At 38.7% G+C, this 26,890-nt stretch overlaps 1 long non-coding RNA gene across 1 annotated transcript in view; it reads left to right on the top strand.

Annotated features, from left to right (window-relative positions):
• The window catches only part of LOC146431128 (uncharacterized), a 167,285-nt gene that overhangs the window by 115,244 nt on the left and 25,151 nt on the right, over positions 1-26,890 (top strand). Inside the window, exon 3 of the long non-coding RNA XR_014854868.1 lies at positions 4,533-4,586. This is a non-coding gene — a long non-coding RNA (uncharacterized LOC146431128). The remainder of the gene's footprint in view (positions 1-4,532; positions 4,587-26,890) is intronic.

Below are 26,890 nucleotides of genomic sequence, written 5' to 3'. Positions count from 1 at the left end.
AATCACATAAGAAGTTTCACATGTGTAGATTCTTTGAAACAGTAACTCTTGAAGTGGAGAAATTAAAAAATTATTGAAGTCTATTACTTACAATTAATGGAATAAACTCATAACTATGAAAATCCTTTGTCTCAGCCCCTGAAGTCAGTTGTTATCTCTGATTTTTAATGTAATTTCATGACCAGTTCTAAATCAACAATTAAATGTTTGATGTGTCTTCTCAACCAAAAACTGATTGGGGCCAAGACATCTCACCTCAAGGATCTTATTAAAGTGAGAAAATTGGTTTTGATTTAACTCTTTGTGCTGCCTGAGGGGCAGAGGAGAGGGCTGGCAGCAGTCCCCCTGTGCAGAGGCTGTGCTGTGCCTGAGGGCTCTGTTCTGTGACAGCTCTGCAGCTCTGCCTGGCACACCCAGAAAGGACGGCTCTCATCTCCACACAGCCAAGCCTTTTCTGGTCTGGAGAAGATCCATTCTTCTCCATTCACACTGAAAACAATTTTCTTGCTGCATCTTCCTCATCCTGCTTCTTTAGTGTTCTGCTAAGCCCAGGATTCCCATAAGTCTGCCTGACTGATTTGCTTCCCACATTGCTTCCTAAGGCTGCTGCACACATTTGAGGACTGGCCTTTTCATCCCTGGGCCGCCTTTCCTTCCAGCAAGGCTGATAGGGGCTGTCGGTTCGTGTTCACTGATCCCTCCAGCTGGCAACTTTCAGACTGATTTCTCTATAACTAAGCCTAGGATTTTTCAGTAGGATACTGACAGCTCTAATACAGAGCTGTGATGATTTATTTCCCGCTGCTAATAAATTAGGCTTTGATTACGGCACCAAAAATCATTCTGAGGGGTCAAAGTGTAGTTTGAACTGCATTTCTTAGTGGTATTAATTTTTAGGAGCAACGAAAACTGAATTGAATATGCTTTACTTGAGATTTTAACAGCTGGATAAATGTGTACATGTAATACTCATGAACATTCTCCAAAGAGAAACACATTCATTCTGAGGTATCCAAGTATGTATGTAAATTTAGTTGGCTTAAATGTTTTTCTTAATATTTTCTGTATTAGCTAACTTTTTGACTGATGTCGATAGTGTTCTGGTGAGTGAATACAACAAAGTAGAAGCAACCTAAACTATCTTTTCCAGCTTTTTAAAAAGTATAATATGCACATATAAGGAAAATGATACATAGTGAATGAAACTCCGTGACAATATACTAGACAAGAATTTCTCAATTATTTCCTAATGAAAGAGTATCTATAGAATGACGGAGAATACTGCTGCTACTTACAATAACAAACCCCTCAAAAGGTTGTATTCGTTATTTTAATGTACAATTGACAATACCTGAGGTCATGTAATCGCAATCCTTGGCTTGAGCAAGAGAACACTCAAGATCTGTGCCAGCATGGCTGGGAAAGTTTGAAGTCATAAACATTAAAAGATCCAAACCCAGAAGTCAACAGAAAGAAAGAAAGTGAACCTAATATTTTTACCCTCAAAACATCTCTGGCATTATATAAATTCATTTCTCACTCTGTTTGATAGCTAACCATAGGCAGGGGGATAGGACAGCTTTTCTGGTATTTACTCTCTCTCTCTCCTCTTTGCTTCTCCTAGGAGAAAATACCTGGGCCAATGTAACTTTATAATGGCTTTACAGGTTACTTTGGGAGCTGGAAATACCTCACAATATTGAGATACCTCACAATAATGAGATACCTAACAATATTGAGATTGGTCCTTTTTTGCCCACCATTTTTTTCCCACTGCATCCTTGCTACTTACCATTGTGACTTGAACTTTTAATTACTTAAAGTAGCTTACATTAAATGTACATAATACTGAAAAGATTTAATTCAATTTCACAGCAGTAATGAGTATACAGTAGTGAATTCTTGCACTGCAGTAAAATGGTTCCTTTGGTTTTGGGGTTTTTTTGGGTGGTTTTTATGTATCATTTCCCCAAATAAAGTTAGCAGCTATTGTCTAGGCTTCCTCTTATGGAAGCAGACTCCTGTTAGCCACTCCTGCATAATGGCTTGTGGGGGACTGAACAAAAAACCAAACTAATGCAGACATTTTTTTAGTCTCATAAAATGAATAAAGTTGATGTAAAAGGACTCATTAAAATTAAAATTGGAAACATTAGGATCATCAAAAAGCCATTAAATCACCTCACTCCTCTGATTTATTTAACAATAGCCATATTTGGTCTTTGTTTTAAAGTCAGACTCCCATCTTTTGTTTCTAATTATTGGCAGCAACCCACCATACAGCAGGAGGACATGTTCATGATGAACTAAATCTTTTAAAGTCTTCTTTGCAGATCCTGCTACTGAGGACACTTAGGCCAAATGCTTAAGCTCAGACATAAACAGATCAGTTGAAATCTGCACAACTGGTTGCCTACTTAAGGGCTAATGTTCAGGGTATCAGGGCTAATTAAAATAACCCACTCTGCATTCTACTCTTACCTTAATAGATCTTATTTAATTCCAAGTGCTTTGCTTATAAATGACATCAGACTTGGCAGTAAAAGCTAAAACAGATTCCTTGAAGCATACTTTAGTTCTAATAAAACACCCAAAAATTTTCTTTAACCCAACATAGCAATGGAAATCTCAGACCATGGTTAAAAAAATAGACCTTTGTCATAGTTCTCATGTGATGTTGATCCTTGTCACCTAGTGACTTGTATATTTTTAAAGAATGACTTTAAATATATCTGCTGTCCCATGGAGTTCATGGAAGCTTTTCAAGCACTTAATAAGCGAGCCTATTTAGAAGTTTTATGTGGAGAACTAGACTTTATAAAAAGCCCTTTTATCTTTATGAAAAGGCTCTTAATTTCAGCAAACAAGAAAAAAAATAAAGTCATTTATGTTTCTTTACTCAAAGGAGGCTACTAGTATTTTTGAAAAAATGCTGAAAATGGGTAGAAAATAATTATTTTGGAAAGACTGTGCTCAAATTACTGATGGAGCTGTCAGACATACTGAGAGGAACAAAGCCAAGTTTTTTATAAATGTTTTGCGATTAGCTTGTATGTCCATTGTTAATTCTGAAAGGCATATCTTCAGAAAACAAGGGTGACAAGAAAAAGTGAGAGGAGTTTGACAAAATATTCTCTGACAAGAACCCTCATGAAAACCCATTTTTAATATATTAATGTAATTTAGAAAGCCATAAATAAACCCACTCATTTCAGGAGTATCTCTAGTTTGCCTTCTCCAGTCGATACACTGCCCTGAGTTGCTTCTTAGTAAAACCAGGAGTAGGTTTGAATCCAGGATAGCCTCAGTTACAGCTTCTTGTGGGAATGGCAGGAAGCCCTCTCTGCAGTTTCTGACTGTTGGTAGAAGGATGAATTGACATCCAGCCTCACCCTCCCCAAAAGTTCATGGCTCATAAGAGCTAATTCCCCCAGTGGTTCATATGCAGTGTGCATTTTGGGCTTTAGGGACAAGACATTTGATAAAAGTTTTCATTTTTCATAACAAGTTGACAGATACTTAAGCCCATTCTGTCTAATCCTTTCATTCTTAAGACCACCATTTTTATATCTATCTAATATTTATTGCACTTGTGCTGTGTATTGGTGCTTTATTTTACACTACAGTTTCCATCTTACCAACTTTAATCTCTGTTATTTTGACATTACTTCCTAAGTTTTTTGCTTTGTGACTATTAAAGCATCTAAATTGATCAATCTCATTAAAACCAACTCATCATTTTGAATCATACATTGTATTATGGACTGAGCTTTACACTCTGAAAGTTTTCCTGAAAGTTTTTCTGACAACAATTTTCAAGAAAGAGAGGTGGATATGATAATGTTTTAAATTAGGGAGTTTAGTGCAAGCAAGGTGCTTGTCTTATAATAGTCGTAGGGACAGATAACAGTTCTCAGAAAAGTGTAGATGTTGGACAATCTAGCAAACAGCTGTTAACTGCAGCTTTCCATCTATGTACCTCTAGATATATATTCCAAAGGGTATATTTGGAAATCCAAGGGTAACTTAGAAGCTGAAGTTTTAGTATTTAATAGCAGAAAGAAGTATTTTCAGTTTTGAAAGGGAATGTGCCAGGGGAGCTGCATTTGGGGAACACTTGATGTGAGGTCTGCTTCTCATGTTCTGTAATGAACGTAGTAGAGTTTTAATAGAAAGTTATTCTTTTATGTACTCTATACACCATGACTCTAATAGGACATAGAATGTAATTCCTGGATGCTTCTATAACATTTCTCAAATATTTTTGAAAATGTAGATGCAAAAATAAGATTTGAGACTCATTGTTGCTGGTGACTTCTATAAGATTTCAGCCATGTAAAGCACAGCAGTATAGCTCAGATGTCACATTTGGGGACTGTACCAGATGATTTATCAAAACTAGAGGTGGTTTTGGTAAACCCTGGCAGTTTTGTTTACTATCTGTTTTACTTCCTGCAAAACAGTCAAGCACACTATTGTTTTTTCTTGCTGATATTATAACTATGCATAATTTTGTTCTTCTCTTCCTGCAGATTATCTGACCTGACCTGTAAATCTGCAATGAGATAGGAAGAAAACTGCCATAGGTAAGTGCTTCTTAAAACAAAAAGTACATGTCAATCACTTCCTTCCAGGAAATCAAATGGACTTTCTTGCCTAGTGTTGTTATAGTGAGAATTCATGTTGTACTCCTGATAAAGCTGTCATTTCACTCTGAAATGCTTCTGGCTGGAGCTGTGGTTAAAATGTGATTCATTAGAATATTGAAAAAAATACATTAATACCACCTCTTTCTTATGGTTACGTTTTCTAGTCACTGAATGGTGTAGTGGTTGATGTACCAATTAACTGAATGCCAGCTGCTGGTTGGGCTGTGTGAACATCACAGGACAAATTCTCTCCTAGATGTCATTGTCCTCACGACTGCACTGCTCAGAACTGGTGTGGCCTGAGGCTAAACCCATGTTCAGTAAGAGAAATTCTCAGACATTCAAATCTGGGATTTGCAGGGGCAGAAATTAAACCAGAATACAAGAGAGGATAGTAGAGCTGAACCTCTGTGATCAGTGCTCATAGGTGTCTTTTTTCAAAGCTACTGATATTTTAAAATATAAGAATGAGTGAGTAAAAAGCACCGGTGTGATGACACCCTGGTAACGTTCATGTGTGTGTCAAAGGTGCCTGTGGAAAAGACAGGTAACTCATGAAGACTAAATTTATGGATATTAAACCTACTAAAAATAAGCATGGGGACATACAGAAAACCTTTCAGCTGGTGGCCCAGGAATTTAAAGCCATGCAGCTTTGTAGAGTTTGGAGAGGGGTTCCTCTTCAGAGAGCAATCAGCAAATGCTGTCCTTTGTTTTAAATCTGTTCCCATCTCTACAGAAAAAAATCATTTTACTTGTCAAACTGCTTTTCCTATGGATTTTATTTGTAGCACATAGGAATAACTGACAATCTTTAGTCAGTTACTATTGTGGTTTAGTATTGGAATATAAAGTTTAAGTTCGAGAAGAAAGCTAGAGCAGCATTGCTGCAAAAGGGATTTGCTCTCCTTCTCCATTCTGCAGAATAGTCCCTGGGTCTCATCATTAATGGTGTTTGTTACAATAAATTAGAGAGAAAAAGAGAGATCAGAGTGTCTTTGCACTGGGCATGTTAGTTGTACATATGACTGGTAAGAGTAATGGACTATTTTTTCTACAAGACTGCCACATGAAAAATTGATGTGCTTTGTAACAATTGATATGAAGCACCTCTTCTGTCCTTGTGAAAATTAAAGTTAGCTGCTTTTTCTGTGCCCAGCACAATGCAACATGAGCAAATTAAAAGATGTATTTTTAAACTAACTTGAGCCAGCATACTGGAGGAATAGATGCAGGATCATAAATGACATAGTCATAAAGATAAGATCCTAATTTACTTCTCAGTTTTATTTCAGCTTACTTTTCCATTGCTGGGAGGCATAAAAGTTACTGAGTTAGTTATACTACATTCACCCCATGCTGTTCTCCTATCAAACAGAATATCAGTGGAACACCGCCACAGAGCTCTCTACATGAAATTGTCCTTTTGTATGTCTCATAATCAGCTGCAATGTGACCAAGCATCTGGTGGTGACAAGCAGATGTCTTTGATTTATTGGCTAATATCACTGCTTGTTAGTGGATAGTTGAGCAGGACACTAAAAGAGCATAAAATCAGAGAGAATAAATTATGAAGGCACCGAACTGTGGCATTATAAACTCCTCCTTGTCACAGCTGTGACATCTCCTAGGAAATGTGGAATGAGAGAGACATCCCCTCTTCAAAGACAGTGGCCACTGTCTAATGATTTTGAATAAAAGAAAAATCCCAAACAAACTGCCCAAATCCACCAGTATCTTGCCTAAAGGGATAGTTTTCTCCTGCTCGAGCAGTCTGCTTCAAAACAGTTCATCTGCTGGGAAATGGAGTTGATTAGCACCTAATTCAGAAATTTGGGGAACCTGAAGGATGCTGGGGATAAGAAGGATCTTTTTGCCGCTATTGGAGATGGTTTTCTTCAAATGCTGTCTAAAAATTGGGTCAGAAAATACAGGTTCAAGGTTCTGCTTCTCACTTTCAGCATTAGTCTTGTAAACAGTGCCTGATCCCTGTTGCACAGTGTGGTTGCCTATACCTTGTCCCAGGAAATGCATGGGTAAGTGTAGCGGTGGCTATGGCTCATCTGGGTGCCCCAACCCCCTGGGAGAGAGATGGGGATGGTTCCTGGGCTTGGTACACTCCCAGGACCCCCTGCTCTCCAGGCTAGTTGGAAGGCACCCAGACTTGACAAGTTGTGACAGCCACTCCTCTCCCCGCTCCCCGGGCTCCCTATATGGTTTGATTTCTAGAATGTTCCTCTTTGTTCGGTGTAAAGCAGATATTTGGTTGGTTTTCTTTTTCTAGTACTGTTATTTCCTTGGATATAGAATTTGTCGCTCAAAAATCCCCCTTTCCCCATTTGCTCCCCAAATCTCCTCCTTCCCTTTCCCCTCCCCCTATAAAAATGATTGTACAACAGTGCACGCGGCCATTTTGTCGATGCCCCGAGACCCTTCCAACTGCGCTCCCCCCTTATCTAATAAACCCTCCTTGGAACACCGACAATCTGGTCTGTATCTCCTGTTTGCTTCGCCGACCTGCTGACAGCACCTGCGCTCCCTCGGAGCCCCGCCCTCTCCCGCAGTCTCTCCCTTCCCCGAACTCCGGGGTGGTGGGGCGCCCACGGACGGAACCCCCACAGATAAGATGGGAATTGTCTTTCCAGGCTGTGGTGTGCTGTTTTATTAACAGCATGGAGGTAACTAAGACACTCAGGTCTGTTCTGCATTTCAGGTTCTTGTGGGCTTGGCAGGATAGTTGCAGTGGGGTAGCTGTGCAAACACACAACAAAAATCTCAAAGTTTAATAAATTAAGAGTAAATTCTTAAATGCACTTGCCATTTTTTATCTGCTTTTAAATAGCAAGTACCTACCAAATTAAACAATGTATGTTACTGAGCACAATGTCTCTGACAGTCCCTTGGGACAGGAATGCAATAGATCTCAGCTATTACTCATTGCTGACAATTATTTTGAGCTGCAGAGCAGTGATAATTGTGACTACTCACAATGTCAAATAAACATTATGTATATGTTTATTGAATAAATCACCTTGAAGTATGAAAAGAAGAAGGTACTCACGATTTCACTCCAGTGAATTGCTGAGGTGTTAAACTGACAAATGGCAACAAGCCATGCAGTGATTCAGTAGGAAGCCATTTAAGAACTATAATACCTTCAAAGAACAACTATGGACATGACATATGGAATTGACAGGCTGTGTCAAAATATTTGTGTAAATATTTTTCTCCTCAAGTAATAGAACCAATTCAAGTGGCAAAGGCAAAGGTTGTGTTTGTTTCCATTGACAAGATTAATTTTATTATTTCAATTACAACCCGGTGTGAGTCCTTGCAAAGTTTCCTTTAACCTATCCAACGTTAGATAAGCTGCAGCCATAATGAGGAGATATTCCTTGTACTTTTTATGAGCAACACCAGTAACTGGTTATGACTTACTGAGAAGGGAAAGGAAACTTTTAAGGGTGCCCACTAGAACTGTGTTGCTGCTGTGGTTATCTGAGGGTATTAGGCTGGAGCAGATCCTGGGAGCTGCAGAAATAGGCTGCACAATTAAAGAGGCAGGAAGGAGCTGAGTGGTAGCTCTTAGTAAAGGAAAGAGGAGCACAGGCTAATGACACGAGACCCTCAGGCAGAAGTAAGTCAGTACAGTACTACACAGCATTTACATCAGAATGCCCTAAAACCATTTGTTCAAATATTTCAGTTTGCAAGTGTAAAACCCAGGAATTTTCTGCAGAAAATATTTGTGCTTGGAGTTTTTTTGTTGTTCTTGTTGTTTTTGAAATTTCCTAGCATTCAGGAAGAAAGTCTTCATAATAGTTTTGATCAAAAATATAATCAAAAGATAGTTGATGTAGAGCATCACAAATAAGAAAATATATCTCATAGTAAGAGACATGTAGACTGAGGGCTTGATAAGACTTGCAAAGGGGAAGTCATGATGCTTAATGTTTCAATAGATCTCTCTAAGTAGCCATATGTAATTTCAAATTCTTTTTTCAAGTGAGAGCTGTTCTGTCTAATGGATTTGAATTTATTGAATAGATGTGAATGGATTTCCTTCATGTTCACTTTATTTCTGAAGCAGAAGCCTGTTTCAGCTTGAAGTTACAAAATGGAACAAAGAGGAAAATCTCCATAAAATATGCATACAATTTTTAATAATGAGTTCCAAAAAACTCTCCCATAAATAAGAACTGCTGATCACATCCTTGGATGGATTTTCTGTAAGAAGAAAAGCATGACACCTTGAGACAGCATTCTGTTGTTTTTTTGACAGTGCTTGTGTGTCAGTCAAAGCATTTCTGACAGTGAAAGACATTAAAGAGCCACAAACACTCAGAATCTTGAAAGACAAATGAGATGGAAGATAGTCTGTTAATAGAAAACACAAAAATAAATACCAGCCAAAACAAGTGTTTCATTCAGAGTGTTCAAAAAAGCAACTTGTCAAAAATGTCATAGGCGTCAGGATCTCATTGAATAGACTTCACTTTCTCTGAGGTGTTGCTTCTCATCATAAAAAAAATAGGGGGGGGAAAAGCCCCCTAAAAATAACTTGAGTATAGGAAAAGTAAAATATGTAAGAGGAGTGACTTAAATTTCCAAGATGTGCTGCTTCAACAATAAGTCTTTTATTTAAGAATAGAGAACTCAGAAAATATAAACTTAGTATGCAGTCCCAGCAAAAACTGCAGATAAACTGGGCAGGGCACTTATATATGTCTTGGTTCACCAGTCATACAATGGGAATTTTAACTGTGCTCTCACTTGATGCAAATTTATTTTTCCTTTTGCCATCTCTACAACTCTTTGCTGTTAGGTGGAAATGTGACTTATGAGCAACGTAGTTCCACTTGTATTCTTCAACCGTGTTAGGTCCCATAAATGCTTTGTGATTTAGCACTTTTAAGGATAAATGGCTTTAAATATACATTCAATGAAAGGTCTTTGAACAATTCAAAGGATCAATAGTTGATTTTAAACAAAATGCATGCATAGATACATAGTTATTTGTTTTTAATTATTAGAGAAAAATTCTGCCTAATTTTAGGAAATAAATAGAATGTGCATTTTGGAAATTCATAGCTAATATTTATCTTGAAAATTCTAATGTGTTTTGCTATCTGGGGACAATAATTTTTTTTTTATCCAAACAATTATTCAGTATCTGTTCCTGATGAAATTATATTTTCTAAAGGTGTCCATAAAGAGCTGGAAACAAACAGCAGGTTATTATTAAATCTTTTATATAATCACCTTGAACATGTTGGAGGGCCTGTGTAGAGCTGAGTGCCTGAGCTGAAAATAGAAATAGACCTTGGTTCAGTGTCCCAACTTAGTGCCCATTGTCTTGTGCTGTAGGTATTCAGTTTACATAAAAAACTTAGTTTCATGGGGTCCGAGAGAAACTGTAAATATGTTTTTTTAATACATAACAAGGAGGTGGAAAACTCTTGCAATCCTTGCCTGCATGGATTGCTATATTAACTGGTATTTTGGGTATCAAATTGTTTGTAGAAAGCCTCAGAAAATATTATAGTTAGTTCTTGATTCCAATCAGGGGAATTCTCAGGGGTTTTTGTTTTGTTTTGTTTTGATTTTTTTCCTTGCTGCAATTGTATCAATGCTTTTCAAGTGACCTGTACAAGTGTCTGCTGCTCACACGAAAGACACCCCATGAGACATGGGAGAGACCTCAGTAACTCTGTAGATAGCTCTCAAGGCTCATGCTTTTAAAAGTCTGTAAATCACCCTCTCGGTACTGATCTCATATTATTACTTTTTTTTTTTACTTTAAATTATTATTTTCATAAAATATAACTAGTGGAGAGGTGCTTTTCAAATGGGTAGCAATATTATTTTCAAAGCAGCAATATTATTCAGGATGCTCTAACTTGTTCTCTGTGTCTCCACTGACTGCTTGGCATGTCTAGTGCCTGCACTCAATTCTCCTCTGTCACTTGGTACACAGCACTGTCAATACAATCAATGCCAATATTAGATATTATATTTTCCTCCACATTTGCTCAAAGTGAATGAAACATTCTACCAAACAAGAATGGCAGCATTTTATGCGATGTAGCATTGAAGTGGTTGCTCAGTCGCTTAATAATTATAGATTTGAAGGAAGTGCCTTGACTCACAATGTCCCAGAGTTTGCCGGCAGAAGTGCAGTTGCATCTGCCTGAGGAATGCAAGCTCCCACCTGAAGGGCTGGCTGATACCATTCATTAGTAGTTCAGCATCCACCCCATTGCATATCCAGGTGGAAACAAATCCCAAAGTGCAAAGACCTACATCAGAGGGGGAAAGCATTTCTATGCTGCCAAGCCCCTTATTCTGTACAGGGTTGTTGGAGGGAGTTCAACTACTATAATTTGAGCTTGCTTTTCAGATCTTAGAAAAGGCTCCATTACTATGAGAAAATTTTCACCATTCGGTATTAGTCACTCTTCAGCATCTTTGCAATTAAAACATTACTGTTGCAAAGTCCTAGAGGCTTAGGAATAGACATGTCTTGTATACTTGAGTGACTGTGAGTGTAACCATGTGCAGCCCTGTGTGGTGAATGTGTCGGAACTAACAGCAGGAACTTTGATAAGAGTTTTCCATCAGTAAACCTGCTTGATAGCTCAAGGTCTTTGAATTGTTATTATAAGTGGCATCCAGAAGGGCTGCTGCAGTTAAAGGTCTGTCAGGTTTCCCCACACACACACTTCCCTAGGGTTTTATTATATTTTGACTTTCCAGGTTATGTTGGGCCTTAAGTTACAGCCAAGAACTTGTCAGCATAGACATGATTTTATCTCTTTCCCCTGAATGATCCAAAAGTTTAGTTTAAGAGCTATTGATGTTGAGGATCAGGACAGTATGTGTCCTTTGGGGTATCCTGGAGTGAGAATCATTGCAGCAATTAGCAAGAATGAGCACTGCTCTTCTGGAGAGGGAGGCAGAACGGCAGATGAACAGGAGACAGGTGAGAGGCAGAAAAATTAAAACAGATTACATGAATGAATTAATTTCTTCAGAGAAATGACCCTTTCAGAAAGTTATTTCTGTATGAATCAATATTTGGAAGATGGCAGAACTATTATTTTTGAATTTGCATCTCCGCAAAAGATTTACCATAGGCACCAACCTTTTAATTGATAAAAAGCAGAGACTAGAAGAAGGCACAAGAACAGATACTTCTCATTTATACCTGGAATTTAAAAGTCCTGCCCTGGCAAAATTTATGGCTTTCTCCTTTTAAGGCTGGTCACAGAGGAAGTCAGTAAAGGGCCTAAAATTCAGGTACCCAAAAAGCAGAAGTGATTAGGCTGCTGAGCTGGCATATGAGAGCGCAGGGGAGAAAACGATCCCCTTTACTGGGAGCAGGAGTAGTAGCAAAGTCGTATTAAATGCTGTAGGTAGCACATGTAGGTATTTATGCTGTTCTCACACAGCAGATTCAGGAATGTTTCTACTGTAACTGCAGGATGACTTCATAAATAGACTTACGCATTTGCACAAAAATTAAGATCAATGTTTCACCATTTTCTTGTAATCCCTGTGCTTCATAGATTCATCCCAAAATGTGCTGAGTACTGTGGACTGCTGAAATAAGTGCATGGATAGAGGTTTTTAGTGATATGCTGCTCATGAGCTATGGGGTAGGTCAGTACAGAGAGCCCTGTGGCATTAGCTGAAATTTTGAGCTCTCAGTGAGTAAGAAACTGCTTTACTGACCCTGGTATTAAATCATGGTGCTACTTTGGGAACAAAGACAAACAGGAGGGGTTTTATTTAACTGGCATCCCTCTCTCCCATAAATAAGTGCTGCCTACCCATTTCTCTATGCTGTAATATGCACTCAGGGAGAAAAAAAAGCCACGTAAGAAAGCTTAAGCACAGACTTTGGTGTGTTATGTAAGAGCTGTCCTGAGTTCTGCAACGCAAGGTATGTTCATTTCAGTGTAGAGGCCTTCAGCCATATTTTGTTTTAGTGATACACTTCTGGTTGAGGAAGGCTCTTGAGGAAAAGCATCCTACACTAGTGCAAAATAGGATCAGATGTTCCTTGTCAAGTCTTTACTGGACAAGATCACCATTCATATCAGTTCTCTATCCCCTTAATTTGGTTTCTAGTGTATCTCTAGCAGTTGTTTGCTGCATTTTAAATTTATTTACTATTTTTTCATTCCTATCAGTTTGACCTGTCCTGCTTTTACAGCTTCAGGTACATACAGACATATCCTGCATGCTTTTTTTGGAGAGGCAGATGTGGGAGGCTGCTTGTAGGTGGGCAGTGTAGGAATTTGGCTTATTCCTATTAAGTCAGTGTCGTAAAGGGGCCCTGAGCCTGAGACAGTCCCTACATCAAATTAAGCCTATGACAGGATACAGATATAGTACAAACAGATCAGAGGTTTGCTTTTGACCTTCCCTGCCTAAGGCAAGCTCTCATCACACAAATAAATCCTGGATGAAAGCATTTCTTCAGCTGTTTAAATTAGGTCTGTTTAAATCCATAGTTTCCAACCTAAATATTGCAACCTTTCTATCTTATTGCAGGAGGCAAAACTTGTACTTCAGCATTACTATAGACAATACAGACAGTTCAGTTTTTGTCTGATAGTGTCAGCCTGTCCCAGAGAGGCTGAGAATTCAACAAATGGGCTCTGGCAGCCCTTGGTTTGAACTCAATTGGTTTGTTTCTGGCACAGATCAGAGGGTTTGTTTGATAGCCTTAATAAACAAAGGGTAACCCCTGAGTCAATGTGAAGAACTATCCTTATCCTCCATGATTTCTATAGCACTTTTTTAAATTGTCAGAACATGAAATGATCACTGTCTCTGTACTTTATTCCCCATATAATCTGGCCCTAAAATGAGTGACAAAACAGCCTTGACTAAGCGGCTTGCTGACACAGTTAAGCTTTATCAACACCATATTTGAGTTTTGTTTCTGTGTATTTAAATCACACTATAATCAATGCAGTATATGCATTCTTCTCTGCACCCAGGCAGGTTACCCAGAATAATTCCCAATACATCCTGGATGGCATCAGGGCTTCTTATATGGAGCAATCCATCCTCTTACATGGAAACCTTCCAAGTTAACACTTTGGCTTAAGTGTTCATTCTGCTGAAAGAACTTTGATCCCAAGGCACAGTCAAAGTATGAGTCCAGTTTCTGAAATAATCCCTTTTATTCCTTTATCGCTGTCATTCTTTTCCATTCACTGGGCCTTAAGATGAAGTCCCTCCCTCCCTCCAGCTGCTTCTGCCCCTGGTTTTGTCTGTGAGTTTTCTCTGGATTTCTAAACTCTGTCTAGGTCTGCAACTGGAAAAGGTAAAATGTCATGAGGGAAACTAATATATTTTAATTAGAGTGGGAAAAAAGGGGGAGATTTTTATTATTTTTACATTAAAATTGAAATGTTTTGTGAAAATGGTTTAATTTCTCTGAAGGTTCTGTGCATGAGGAAAAGGTTTTAGCCACAGTACTCTTTTCTGCCCTAGGACTTCAGGATCTGGTCAGGGGCTCCAGTCAGGGCAAGGATTCATTTTCAAAAGACTGTGTTTCAGGGCATCTGGGGCAAAATATTGCACAACTCATGGCTGAAATATTTTATTAGCATTTTACCCTATTTCAGTCTAAAAAATATTTCTGATGAAAAAATGTGTATTGGAACTAAAATGCAGTTTTTCAAACAGCTGAAGCATTAAGTGGTGGTTATACCAGGAAAAAAAGAATATTTTCCCTTCATTTACTATTTCACAAAAGTGAAACAATATTGATATAAATTTAAAAAAAAGAAAGCTGGGTCTTTCAGAATATGATCTGAATTTGGATATTTGTTTTTTCCAAATCAAGAAGATTTTCAGGACTTTAAAACCATTGTTTTAAGAGTTTAGGTCTGGAAAGAATGTAAAAAGAAAAAATGTCCATTTAGATTGTTAGTGTGGTGTTTTATAACAGCTTTACCAAATAGTTATCAGCTGCAGCTGAGCAGTACAATTTGTATCTAGTTAAAAGTGTAGGGTGGGCAATGTGCAATGGCTGGAGAATCTTCAGCTTTATTTAATCACTTCACTTTGCATTTGAAAAGTAATTTATCATGGAAAGTCAGTGGGGTATAGAGAGCACTAATTGCAGCAAAATATCAAGGACAGTTTTCCTCTGTCTTAATTAAACATTAATGAGTAAAGTTATTTGCAAATGCATGCTGCAGGGATGGACATGTCTATCCAAGTTTTGTAAATACTGACACCGGGTGTCAAAATAAAACACCTTAATTGATTTATACAGAAATAGTTTAAAAGAGTGCACCTGGAGTGACATTTCTCTAGCTTTTTATAGAGTAGTTTCCTGATGAATTATTTATGAAGAAACTTGGCCTGACCTATCTTAATTACACAAGTGATTGTTTCCAAACTAATCAATTTTGTAAGCAAAGTGAATTCTCTCCACTGTCAGTCCCTACTACGTCAAGAAGGAAATGGAACAAGAAATGCACCTTTTTACAACAGTTCCTGCAGTGTCTATCTGTGCACTGACAATAAAACCCTTAAAGTTACTGGTGAGCTCAACAAAAGACTCCTTCTAATCTCAATTCATCTGTGTGTTAATCAGAAAGTCAAAAAGTAAGAAGAAAGACTGTGAAAAATCCAGTATCAGTATCTAATTTTTAGTGCCAAGCCATAGGGCAAATCAAGTAAATAGAGATAACAGGGAAAGAAAAGACCAGATTGTTTAGTATTAAGGGGTCATTGAAATTGAAATGCTCTGTAGCAGATGTTCAGAAACATCTTCATAAGACAGGCAATAGTTCAAATCAAAATAATTTTCTCCCCTTTTGTAAGACAATATTGTAATTTTTTTCTGAATATTTTGTATCACCGTAATTTTATATATATTTATTGTGATCAGTTCTTAAAACCAAAACAAACAAAATAGCCCATGGTACCTGAATGTCGTGAGTTAGCAGAGTGAAGGTGTAAGGAGTGACAAGTGCTGTGCTGCTGGAGGGGAGCACCTGTCAGAGGGTGAGAATGGAACTGTCTCTTGCAGTAGAATGGTGAACAGAAAAATTACAGAAATACTTATTCTCAGCTTCTACAAAACAATGTTCTCACTGAGAAAACATGAATAGAAATGTAAGGGAAGAATTGATTCATGTAAGAGAAAAAAAGGAGATTAAAGTTCTGCTTGAGGAAAGCTTTGCACTCTGTGGAGCTTTCCATTAGTTTTTTAATAAAAGTTAACTTCTTTCCTGAGTCAGACATACCTTGTTATTACATATTGCTGAAGTTAATATTGCTCAAATTATTTTCATGTGTGTGCTACATTCATTACATTCACCACATGTGGTTTAATTTCTAAACATGCCAAGTATCCTTTGAAATCTTCCTCAGCTTTGGAAGGAAAAAACCATCATCATGATTGACAAACTGTTTGACAAAACAATTCTCAGAGCAATTTGCAGTGGTTCACTGTCACATCAGAAAAATGTATCAGGTAAAGTTCCAAAGAGAGAGGTGGCACAACGGAACATTTCCGTGAGACACAAACAATAGAATTAAGAGTGACTATATTGCATTTACATGTGACAGATGTATCCTTGACTACATGGTTGGAATTCAGAGGGGTTTTGAGATGCTTGCAAGCAGCTCCCCCAAATTATTCCAAATTCATTATTTGCCATTCTGTGAATTTGTAATTGTTTGAAATTTCTTTTCTTGAAAATATCTGTATGATTTCACAATGTGAATAATCATCTCACCATTTGGTCTATAGCAAATTGGTGAACAGAAGAAAAATTTAGAGAATTCGTGTGGCTGAAAAGGTCTGTAGGTCTGAGATCACAAGTTTCTCACCTCAAGCTATCCCACCATTAGGAAAACCTCAGTGCATATTATACTTTTATGTTTTGAGGTTTGTTAAGGTGCTTTCATCCTGTTGCATGCACTTGGATCACAATAAGCAACTCTAATATTTATGTCACAGGCCCTTGCAGGTTTCTGGACCTTTTCATTTATTTATTTGTCAGTTTTATTTTTGTTTCCAGTGATAAGAATAAAGTCTCCCTGCCTTTTTATCGTTGCTATAGCTCTTGCCACACTCCCACAAGAAATCTAGGATGATACTGTCTTCTGTGCCATGCTTCTTTTTTTTTTTTCCCTTTAATTAAAAAAGAACAATTACCCAAGCTTCTTAATTGGCTATTTCTATAGGCAAGACCATCTTACATTCCTACGGGGCTGGGACCGTCTCACAGCTGGGACTGGGACTGGGGCTGGGACTGTCTCACAGCTTGTCTTAGCATGGCCCAGGGAGTTGTTTAAAATGTTACACAGAAAAAAACTGGGAATAATCAAATGGTGAAGGTCTGTTCAAAAAAGTTTGTGCAATGTGCACTCAAGCAAGCCAAGCCATTGCTCATGGGCAGCATGGCAGTATTTATATTTTGTTGTTTTGCTTGTGGCACTACTTGATTCATGTCTCACTTGATTATTACAAAATAGGGGGCCTTTGTGTAATTACAGGAGAACCATCATTGCCTGTGGCTGTCATAGGTGTGGACAGACATTTACCGCTCAGCTCTAGGAAACACAACTCCTCAGCCTCCCTTTTTCCATGGGCTGGAGCCACTTGCCATGTTGATTTAGCAGGAGCAAGCAGAAAAGAGGCTGACTTGTCCTTTTGCCTGCAGCTGCAGTCCTACCCTTGTACAAGACATTTATACAGCTCTCATGTTACAAAAATGTCTCTACAGCCTCAGGAGGGTAGGGGGTTCTGCTTGTGCTGGGGTGGGAAGGGGCGAAGGCAATTCCTGCAGGGATTTTGTTATGCTTGGAGCATTCAGGACAAGACTGTGGCAAGGTGGTGTGAAAATAATTTTCTCTCCTTCACATTAAAACATTTAAAGAGCCTTTCTGAAATGGAAAACCACAAATATCTGCTGCTCTTACTGGAGCTATGAAATACATTCCTGTGTTTTTCCCCTGTCTCTGCCTCTTGTGCTGCTAATGAGTGACTCAGAGTCCACCCTGGTTTTCTCCCTGCTGGTTTGCATACAACTCCTCTGCCATTCCCTGGCAGGTTACTGTGACCTTAACTGCCTCGTGGATAGTGGTGCAGATGGATGGCAGTGATCTCAGGATCTTGTGGTTCAACAAGTCTTGGCGTTGGCAATAACTCTGGGAGGTGCAATGTAAGTCTTGTAGCTAGGAAATCACATGTGCTTCATCAGCATGTGTCAGTACGGTACATTTTCTGTGGAGCTACCATCAAACCAGCAGGAATTTTAGGAAATAAAATAATATGGAAAAATGGAGCCTATAAGGGCAAATGGAAGGCAGATTGCCTTCATGTGCAGCTAATGGAGCTAAAATCTGTTATTCATCATCAGAATTGTCCAGGAAGGAAGTACAAAAGGAGGGTCAAAGTCTTAGTGTGTTGTCTTCCCTTTCCCTGCTCCCTGCACCAGCTCCACTGATCAGAACAGACCAGTTTCTAATCTACAGCTGGCAATTGCCCAGACTGTGGTCTAGAGTGTCTCTGGATATGCACCAGGGCCTTCATGTACCAATTTTACTCAGATTTACATGTTGTCTTCTATTTTAGTCAGGTTTGGGTTGAACATTTGCCATATAATTGTGGTTTGAAACTTCTTCTGTACATTATGTTGAATAGATTTTTTTTTCATGGTTTTTCCAGTCTGTCATCACTCAAGACTGTTTTATTTTCCAGTTTTTCAGCTTTACAGTGTATTTCCTTGATGCTTTTGCCAGGTGGACAGATATTAATAGATAAAAGTGAAATGAGGGATTCCCTTTTAATTTTTTTGCAATCTCCATGTTAATTAAAATCTTCAGCCTCATTGTATTGTAAAACCGACAAATACTGCAATTGACAATATTGTTGCTTATGACTACCACAGCATTTCTAATTGAGTGTAGATATGGTTGAATACAAGAACAGGTGTTAATGAATAGTGATTAATGCTTATGACCATTTATGCTGGATGTTTAAATATTTAAATCAAGATGTGAATGGCAGCAAAAACCTTCAGTTTTTGAAAAATATTGAAGAAGCTCTAATTTTTCATTTCCTCATTTATTGTGTAAATAATAGCCCATAGTGACAGTTACCCTTCAGCAGAAATGTTCACAGACACTACCTAATCTCTCTGATAAGCATGTCATTCAGGTGCTGTCTCTATCAATATTGGTAGAATAATAAGTGGGTTAGAGAGAAATGGGATTAAGGATGAAATTTGTCAGATGTAATCCAGCACTCTGCCCTTGGCGATGCAAGAATTGAATTTTGGAATTTGCTTACCCCTAATTATTTTTTTGTATTTTAGTTCTACTTAGCACTTAGCCATGCAGCTCAAATTTTGCAGATGAATGAAGTCCTACTTGAACTAAGGAAGTTGACTCAAGGAGTAGCCATTTGATAGACAGGAGAATCTGAATGTCTATTAACTGTGGAGGGAGTTTCTGCATAACAGAGCTACCATTTAGATGAGGTCTATGGAAAGCAGCATTTCTACACTGAAGTTCTTTAAGTATTCTGGTGCAAGTCCACAAAGGGAATTGTTTGGGGTATTTTAAATAATACATTTTTTTCTGTAATTATGGCCCTCACTTGGGCACTTTATATTGTCATTTCTGTCCATTATTTCGGTAGATATATTCATATATTCAGAATAAAGATTTCATCAGAAATAGCCAGTGCAATGTACAGACATGTCTCTGTTGTGAAATGAATGAAACTGAGTCTAGAGATTCCCTGAGCTGACAGTAACATGGGCCTGGCAGTCCTCACTGCTGGGTCCAGCTTGCACAGCCCAGCATATCAACTCTTACTCAGGTTCAGCTGCTGCTATCAAAATTCTCAAGGTGTTTCAACTCAATGCATAGTGTGAGAGAACAGGACATAAATAAGCTGTTTAATGCTGATCATCTTGGGAACCTTCGTTGCTTCTCATTTCTGTGTGCACTTTCCAAGCCCTAATTCATCACTCCCCAAGATAAATGTATATTGTTATATTTCAGAGAGTCATCCTTACACAATTTTCATTATTTTTGCATCCTACCTCTTTAACATTTCCCTGTTTGTACTGGGTGGCCTTACAGGAATTGCCTGCAGCTTTACTACTTTGTCTTAAGTCTTTGCCTCCTTCCCCTCCATTCCCTAATTCTACGGAGCAAGTAAAAGGACGATACAAAGATCATCCAAATTTTGAAAAGAAGCTCATCATTAACAGGTGTTTTGTTTCTTGTACATAGCAAAACTCCCCAGTAGAAAGAGTTTGTGTGTATGGAAGTAGTGAATCCTCACTAATGTCAAAGTATGGAATAAGCTCTTCCAAAAGCTAAATTCAATTGCTACTTACTGTTGTGTCCTTCAGTTATGGCTTGTGTTTTCCTTTTTTCTAATGTTAATATATAATTGTATGGATATCTTAAAATGACACAAAAATAGGACATTCTGTCATCGACGCAGAGGTTCCTAGTTTTTTTAGATCAAATGTTGGCTTTTACACCAACATGACTAGAAAAATCATGCCCTCACAGCACATTTTAGGACAGTTAAAATGGAGAAGAATGACTAATGACTAAAAATTTTCCATGAAACCATTTGCAAGATCAAGGCTGTGAATCACACAGCACCATTCAAATCCAATATTTGGCCTATTTTTGGTGCCTACAACTCTTATTTTTCATCCTGTCCTTGGATAATGGTGTCAGTATAATTGGCACAAGGAGCTAAAAACCATGGGCTGTACTGTTGTTCCTCAGCTCACAGGCTGGAGGTGCATTTGCACGAATTCAAAGTCAACCATAGCTACAAATAGTTTCCCATATGGATTCTGGGCTGTGGCTTCAGGAAAGTAATTTTTTCAGAATTAGCTTTTATGGCTGTTTTGTTTTGGCCCTCAAGCTGTAGCTCCTGAGCAAGGGCCAGAGGGGCAGAGTATTTTTACTGCTTCTTCATGCATCTGGAGTGTGGTTTTCCCTCCCTGACAGTGCAGCAAAAGACTCTGCACTTTCATATGCAAGTTGTTAGGCCAGTATGGCGCTGTGTTTAAAACCATAGACTATTCAGACATCAGTGGGGTGTAAACAAAGTTTACTAATTACTTATAATGCATCTAAAAGGCAATTTTTAATATTTGTGTTAAAACACAATCTAACAGAGTAATTTATGCTAAGTAGCCATTGGCTTAATGTCAGCTATACATTATGCTACACATAAAAATATTGGGAATGTGCAAAAAAAAGTGACCAAAAAATCTCTGAAAATTCTTTAGATCAATTCACCTGTATGTTTTCTTTTCCCATGGAAAAGTCCAAGTGCTCTATGACAGTGAAGCAAAATATTCTCAGAGGAAATAATAAATGTAAATATAATTGCCTACGTTAGAGCAGTCATATTATCTTGTATAAAAAAACCATATTAATGGTACCTTGATTGCAGAGCAAAGGGGATAAAGGAGGTGGTTCTAAATTGGCAATTGCCATAAAATAACGAAGGAGGAGACTGCTGACAGTGCAAAGCTGTAAAACATAGACATAGTTTAAAAGGACTTGGACATCTGAAATTAAAATAAAACCCAAAAAGCTTTAAAAAACTAGTATCTTAAACTACCTTATTAGTACAGAAATGCTCTCAGGAAAGAAAGACTATGAATTAAGTGTTCATTATGGGCTAAGTCTGCAGCAAGGTTTCTGACCTAGTAAGTCCAGATCTGGAAATGCGATGCAAACACTGCAGCTCATCCAGGCCCAGGTGGCTCAGGGGACTCACAACATCATACAGAAACTCTATAGGCCAAGAGGCTGAAAACAGAACAGATAAAAGGAAGATACTCTTCTGTGTGAGGGGGTGAGGCTGTGGCACAGGCTGCCCAGGGATGAGAGAGCCACACTTTCTCTGGAAGTGTCCAAGGCCAGGTTGGTGGTGTTATCCTGATGTGGTGGAAGTGTCCCTGCCCACAGCAGAGGGATTGGAAAGAGATGGTCTTTAAGGTCCTGTCCAACCCAAACTGCTTTGTGACAATCATTAATGAGTGAGAATGGCTTAGCAAGAATTAGCAGACTCTGATTTTGGTTTGTCCAAGGCCAAAAAACTCTTTCCAGGGAAAGCCAAAGAATCCAAGAGTTCCCTGTGCTTGGGGTCTGAACTGCCCTCAACCACAGCGCAGAGAAACAGCCTATCTACATTACACCTGGATGTAATGGGAAAGCCAAAATAAATTAACATTTGTGTGACTAGAGCAATTTTCTTGTCCCCCTTAATGCTTTAATATCATTCTACGTATTCTCCTCTTCAAGATAGGATACCTGCATGGCAGATGCAGATATATGCAGGATATCTGCATGGCAGATGTTACTCCTATCAATATTCATGTTGCTGTTCAACTATAAGACAAATATGAATAATGCTGTCCACAGCTTGCGTCAGCTTATAGGTAATTTTTATGTATTTTGCATGAATATTTATTTCAGTTAAAAATGTAAGTTTTTCTTTTAAATTTGTTCTCCAAATAATGGACTCCTAGGTAATAAACTGTCATAAAAGACAATGTAAATTTTATCTTCTGTCTCAGTTGTTCACCTTTCATAGTGGTGCACGCATTATCTGTCAACTTAAACAGAGTCTTCAAAGCAGAAATCTATAATTTACTAGAATTCAAGAAAACAATGACTGTGCCTTGTGAGTACCCCAGACTTATTGATAGTATTTATGTTTCATTTCTTGCTAAATTCCAGATTTAGTTAATTTTCTTTGCACGTGTGTTGTGCTGTGATACCAAACCTGATGTTAAAAATCCATGAGAAGGAGCCTCATCTTGCGGCCACCTGCTCTTGAAAGGCAGGATGTCTTTATGCCAAGCTGTCCAACTTATTGTGCTTTCCTTCTGCTCCCTCAGGAGACTTCTTGTAAGCACTAATCTCTGACATGACTGATGGTGCAATGAGAGAGCTGCAGGTTAAAGGGCGGGAACAGGACAGAGCCAGGAGAATTATCCCTTGCTTTACTCTCCATATTTAAAGGTGGACGTGTGTTTCTGTTGTTCCTACATTTGCTGCAAGGCTGTGATAGCACAGCACCTTGTTCACCTTGACACTCAGCTTGGTTGCACACTGCAGATGTGCTCAATGATTGCTGTCACTTGCATTTTACATGTGTGGCCATTCAGTGACAAGGCTGTGCTGCTACTCTTATTCCTCTTCTGTTTTCCTAACTGCATTATCTTAACTTTGAGGGCTTAAATCATCAATATCTTACTAAAAAGACTGTATGAACAGTGTGCTAAATGAGGTCCCTCTGCTACTTGGGAAACACATGCTGAGCACCAAAGAAATTGAGCTTCTTGAATGAAAAAATGATAAATGAATGTCTAGAACATGCCTTTTTAACTTCCAATTTTATTTGCTTCATATAGTCTCTAATCTCCACAAAATTTAGAGAATGTAGTCCAACAGATAAATTGTAATGGACCTAGTAAGCTTCTGTGAAATTTTTGAATTAAAATCCTTGTGTTTCTCATGTTAAACTAATTCTTAAAATTAAGATTACAAAGCTGCTTTGTAATTTGCCTAATGTCCCAATTCACATTAGTTTTTCTTGCAGTCAATTTGAGCAGTTTCTATTATCTTTCAGTTTCAAATGAATCAATCAGCATCTGACACAGCCTTGTGGGTCCTCAGCCATGTTTGCCCAAGGCAATGGAACTGAAATCAAAAGCTACCTCTATGAGTAGGGGCTTATAACTCAACATAGCAAAATAATGTTCTATTCTGTTGAATATAATAAAATACACCATGAATAAATTAGGCTAGCTCTCTTTTCTGCTGGTTGTGAATTGGGATTTTTAAGCTTATGCAAGGATTTAATCTATCTAGTCCTTTAGGATCTGATTTTTAAAGATGCCTTTCATTCTGGTCTGAAGGGATGTTTGTCCCTTTCAGTTTTATAGCCTGAAGTTTATACTCTTAATTGAAATTTAATAGATTCCCTCAGGTTATGATAACTCCTTATTACTATTTCTGTACACTAGCTTTGTTCATTTCTGAGGCCAAAAGCAGAATGAAAATCATCTTTCTATTTCCTCCGTTTGGAGGTAAACGTATGCCACCTAAGAACATTTCAGAAAATGCTAATGGTTTTTCAAGTGCATTGGGTTCATAATACATTTTGTACTCGTTTGCGTTCACAATAATCAGTGACAGCTACCTCTGACTGGTGTATCTTGCTTGGTACCTGATGTACCCTTGGTTAGAGCAAGAATTACTGGTTTGATGTAATTAAATAGAGGAAGGCAAAAGGGCCTCAGTGATAGGACTCTGGAGAATTAATCTGCCCAAGTTTTTGAGGCTGTCAAGAAAAGCTAAAATGTTGAGAGCTTGTCCAGTTGACTGAAGCACAGGTTAACTTACTAGAATAAAAATGGCAGGACCTTACTGAACAGGGGAAGTAGAATCACACAGTCACAGAATGGCTCAGGTCGTAAAGGACCTTAAACACCAGCTAGCTCCAACGTTCCTCCATGGGCAGAGGTGCCATTTACTGGATCAGGTTGCTCAGGGCCCCATCCAACCCGGCCCTGAACACCTCCAGGGATGGGACAGCCACAGCTTCTCTGAATGAGCAGTTTAATTTCTGGGGACTGTGTTGAGTGCTGGTGGCTCCAGATGCAGCTGCAGTGCAGATTTAGCTCTGGGTGGCAAAAGCCACAGACAAGAGGCTGTGAGCTGCCGACCCTTTGCACAATAAGGGCTCAGGGACCTGTGTCCTGTCCTGCTGAGGGACACCTGGACACATGGGAGGATACAAGGACCCTCAGACTGTGCCATGCTTAGGCTGGGAGGGTATAAAAGCCCAGGGGTTGTTTTGTTCTAGTTCCCTCAGAGGCGCCAGCTTGAGCTGTTACTTTGTGGTTGCATTATGACTATTATTTTAAGGATCTGAGATTTTGATATGGGAAACCTGTGGTCAAGCTAGTAAGGAAATGTGGTCTGAGAGTGTGACTGGGGGTGTGCCGGGAGTAGAGTGGGACATCTATCGCCGTGCTGTGGCTGTCCCTGTGAATTGCCCTTGGTGCCAGCTCAGGTGCTGGGCATGTGACTGCCAGAGCAGCTCCTGGACGGTCAGACAGGAACCTTTCCATAACATCAAAGGCAGCAGGCCTTGCATGTCTCATCAAATCAGTCCTGGGATGTGGGAGGGAGCAGAGGGACCGAGGGCCCTGCATAAAAGGGCAGCAGTGGGCACTGGCTCACCAGCAGAGGATTGTCTGAATCCTGTTAAACACAGCCCTGAGCTATGGAAGGTTTTATGGCAGCATGGCATGGGTAGGAATAGAGAAGTCCAGCAGCAACTTTGTTGGTAAACCTCCAAACCAAGCTTACTGAGAGGAAAATGCTGACAATGAGATTGTGGGTATGTTTCCATCTCTTTCAAGAACCTAGATTGATAAATTGTTACAGGCATTTGAACCTCTGTTTTATTAATCCCTATGGGGATTCCTAGGGAATGGAGTCAAAATGGCAATGTTTTGTTTACAAGGCTATTACCAATACTATACTAGTAGTGGGAATAGTGGAAATCCTGAATTAATTTAGGTCTAAACAAGGTGTATAAAGAATGAAAGGTCTGATAATGCATATGAAACCTTTAAGTTCATCTTATTTAACTTTAAAAGGCCCACCTATTTGTCATACAAGGATGCAGTTGTTCTTTGGTCTCTAGTAGAATATATCTTGTGTTTAATATTATCTCTTTGTAAGAGCTATAGTGCTAAGAAATTGGTAGTGAGAATGCATACTATGCTTAAAGCATGATGATTTAACAAGGCTTTCTTTTTGCTGTGGCTACTTGACAAGACAAGAAAAGCTTGTGGTTTATACCTGAGGGAACCAATGTTTTCTTCATTTCAAACATTTAATTCAAGACTTAAAGGGCAATACTGGAAGATAGGCATGCTTACTTGACTTTCTTGTCGACTGGCTGTATGTTTTTGTGAATAAACTGAAAAGAAATCTTCAGATTTAATTTGCATTTTAAATTCAGAAATACTTCAAAGCAGTCCAGAGTAATGGGATTCATTTGATAATATTAAAGGAATTAATTTGTTATTTTTCTGAATATTTGAAAATGTGAGGAATGTAACCATTCTGTGGGAAAAACCCTGGAGTACAGTAACAGCAGCAATGAGGTTTCTAAGTCCTATGTTTCATTGTTTTTGAGTGTGTGCTGGAAAGAGTAAAACATCATCTGGGCCAGAAATGGAAGCTATGACATCCTAGTTAGTCTTTTTGAATCGGTTTTGGTGTTTCTGTGATCAGAGTTATATATATTTGTTTCGTTGGGTTTTTTTTTCTCTTCCTCATGGTGTTGTGGCTGATGAAAAGCCTTGTCCTGTGTAAGCTGGCAGCCAGTGCCCTGCTGGGCTGGGAGGCTCTTGTCAGGCTCTCAAGCTCATCCCAAGCCACACGATTTCACCAGTTTTCCTTCCCATCCTGCCAGGGAGGGAGTGAATGAGTGGCTGCATGGGGATAACCATGACATCTTCTGAAATCAATTTCAGATGCAAATGGAAAGGTTCTATACTCTGTTAGTGGTCAAGTCCTTCAGAGATTAATCACATCGATATTTAGGGGCTGTATGTTGTCCAGGTCCAATTACAAGTTTGTACATGGTTGCAATAGTTCAATATTTTCTGTAAGAAGCAGGGGGGTGTGAAGCAAGGGAGAGAAGTTGTCAGCAAGAGGTATGTGTCAAATTTTGCAGAGAGTATGGCCAGGATGCTGCTGCTTGTGATAAATCGGTAATTGTCCAATGGTGCTTAGATGTGTGAGCCATAATAGATTGAGATCACTTGTGGGTAAATATTTAAGAGACTGCTTTAGCTGTTTCGTGCACTCACCAAGAAAATTGATCTTATGAATGGGAGGAAGCTACAGCTGACATTCTTGGTTGTATGTTTACTGAGAGGAACTCGAGTCCTATCAATCCTCTTTTCAGTCCACCAGAATTTTGATTTTTAATTTTAATTAGGTGCTTTATAACCTGAAAAAATACATCCATACTAAAAGTGCATCACAGGGTATTGGTGAGAAAGGCTTATATTTTTACAATAAACTGAAATCACATGCTAATTGGTAGAAGTGTACCAGACAGCATCACTGCAGTGAAACTGCAAAATTCATCAATGGCAAAATTGGCAACTTCT

The sequence above is a fragment of the Lichenostomus cassidix genome, chromosome 13 (genome assembly GCF_008360975.1).
Source record: "Lichenostomus cassidix isolate B80296 chromosome 13, HeHo_3.0, whole genome shotgun sequence".
NCBI classification, from domain to species: Eukaryota; Metazoa; Chordata; class Aves; order Passeriformes; family Meliphagidae; genus Lichenostomus; species Lichenostomus cassidix.
The sequence above is the reverse complement of the archived record's forward strand: the minus strand, read 5'-3'. Positions and strand labels throughout refer to the sequence as shown.